Source organism: Otolemur garnettii, unplaced genomic scaffold (assembly GCF_000181295.1).
Source record: "Otolemur garnettii isolate 467f Iridium unplaced genomic scaffold, OtoGar3 scaffold00013, whole genome shotgun sequence".
Lineage (NCBI taxonomy): Eukaryota > Metazoa > Chordata > Mammalia > Primates > Galagidae > Otolemur > Otolemur garnettii.
This window is the reverse complement of record NW_003852408.1, coordinates 30,710,527-30,712,881: the sequence shown is the minus strand read 5'-3', so window position 1 is coordinate 30,712,881 and position 2,355 is coordinate 30,710,527. Positions and strand designations below refer to the sequence as shown.

The window sequence follows — 2,355 nt, the reverse complement described above, 5'->3', positions numbered from 1 at the left end:
AAAAAAAAAAAAAGATAAAAAACTACAACCAACCCAATCCTACATGCTGAAAAGACTGTTCAAAGAATTTAAACAAGATGACACATGGTCTGCCATGTATCAAGCAAAGGTGAGGCATGCTTATGCTCTTCAGTATTCACAAATCTTTTCAACTATGGTAAGTCTGAGGGAGCCATCCAGACATCAGAGATCAGTGGACAGCCCAAATTGAGCTGCTGGCCTTTGTCACTGTCTAGCTCTGGGGCCATGAGCAGTTCATTATCGCACTCGTTTCCTCATCCATAATATAGAGATAATGACGGTGCCTACCTAAAACACTATCAAAGGAATATTTAACATAACATAGAAAAAGCATTTAGAACAACCTCTTGCTCAGATTAAGTATGCAATAAATGATAAATATTAAATATGATACAAATTTTACCATAAAGTGTATAATAAAGTTATTGATATTGACTGAAGTGATTTAAAGGAACAAAAGAGGAGAAATTATTAGCAACTATAATTGTAATTGTCAACTTAAGTAATTGAGGAATATATAACTTATCAACTGAGATTAGGATTCCATGTATGCCAGTAGCAGAGTGGTCTAGAACTACAAATAACACCTCCAAATCATCTGGCTTCTTCACTCTTAAATGGCAGCTCTCTAAATCCATTCTGGAGCTCACTGAGCCACAGCTGACACTGTAGCATTTCTATAGAAGCGTACTGTTATGGAAAGGGTATTCCCGGTACTAATGGCTGCCAAAAGGTTCAACTACACCATGTCCATTCTCACTCAGTGATCAACTAAGATCCTTTTATAGGTACTGAACTTTAGGCAATCTCCAATAAACTCATTACAATCTCCTCCATCCACATTCAGTCGAAGAATATCTAGCACCTCTTCTGCCTCATTGGACTTCCATGGCAAAACCATTAAACAATTATGCACCAGAGGGCCACCCTTCCAAAAGCCACTTATTGATACTTCTTGCACTGTCTAGAAGTCCTGGGAGAGTACTCCACAGATCCAAAGATTCACGGAGAGAAACACCTCTGAGGCATATGACGGAGCCTGTTCAGGCTGCCCCAATTACCAGCTCTCTAGAATCCTATCTATCCTTCAATGCCTGGGCAAACTTCACTTCTTATATGACCTTCCCAAATAGCCTACTCCCAACCCTCAGGTAGAATGTTTGCACAGTTCTACTAAAATACTTTGTTTTTCTGTCCACATTTTATCCCATGTGTTTAATCCTTACTTTTTGATCTCTACTCCTACTAATTCCCATTACTGAATGCTCACTCTGTATCAGCCACTGTAAAACAGACATTACCTAATTCACAGGGATAGATTTACTGTCCTTGTTGACAGATGAGGACACTGGGTAAAAAATAGAGTGATGTGTACAGGGGCCACACTTGGTCTGGCTGCCTGCAGGTGATGGAGCCACATCAGCAGGACAAAGCCAAGTTCCTCTGGTTCACTGCACACGGCCTCCTGCGGCCCTGTCTTCACCGCTGGCTACAGCTCCTGACCCAGGGCCCTACCCATCTGAAGGCAAGTGGCTACAGGAACGCAGCAGCACCCCGTTTCCAAGGACTGAAGCGCTACTCCTCCCCTCCCCCAGTCAGCTCTCCTGAGGCAGAGGAGCATCACCGTTCCAAGGCCAGACCTGTGGTGGCACGCCCCAGATTCCACCCTCAAATGCACCCTCTGAGGCTCTTTGTTATGTGGAAAGTGCCCCCAAAGTGCGGTGCTATGACCACCTGCATCAAAACCATCAGGGATGCTGAGGAAACTGCAGGCACCCAGGCCACAGCACCGACAGTCTGCTTCAAAAGGTCTGCGGAGGAGTCGAGATTCTGCAAACCTCCCTTGGAGCAACACTGCTCAAGGGGCTCAAACTCCTCTCGCGAAGCAGGAACAAGAGGCAGGAGCTGGAAAGCCCCGCCGGGGTCTCTCACTGCCCGGGGACCCGAATCGGCCCAGAGCCCGAGCCTGCAGCCCGGGGCGCCAGCGGATCAGTGTGGCCCGGACCCTTCCTCCGGATGCCCCGCCGCCTCCCGGGCTCGCGGCCCACCGGCGCCCCGCTCCTCTGCGCCGGCGGGGCGGGGCGGCGGCCTCCCGACTGACCCGCGGCCCGCCCGGCCTTCTGCGCGGCCGCCGGACGCAGGGGGGCCCACGCGGAAGTGAGAGCCTGCTCGGCTGCCCGGCAACTTGAAGAACAGGGCGCCCCCGCGGCGCCCCCGTGCGGCCAGCCCGGCGGCGGCGGCGGCGGCGGAAGGGAGGTCGGGAGGGAGGCCACGCCCTGGCCACGCCCCCAGGGCGATCTCGGGATTGGCTGGGAGTCGGCTTCCCCTCGGAGG

General features: G+C 50.8%; 1 protein-coding gene across 2 annotated transcripts in view; it reads right to left on the bottom strand.

The window, feature by feature from the left end:
* The window catches only part of KCTD18 (potassium channel tetramerization domain containing 18), a 27,855-nt gene extending 25,649 nt beyond the window's left edge, over positions 1-2,206 (bottom strand). Inside the window, exon 1 of one of the 2 annotated variants that reach the window (XM_012802251.2) lies at positions 1,756-2,206. The gene's annotated coding sequence lies outside the window, so the exon portion shown is untranslated. The remainder of the gene's footprint in view (positions 1-1,755) is intronic. The other variant, XM_023510450.1, reaches the window with a different exon arrangement.
* Positions 2,207-2,355: the final 149 nt, after the last annotated feature.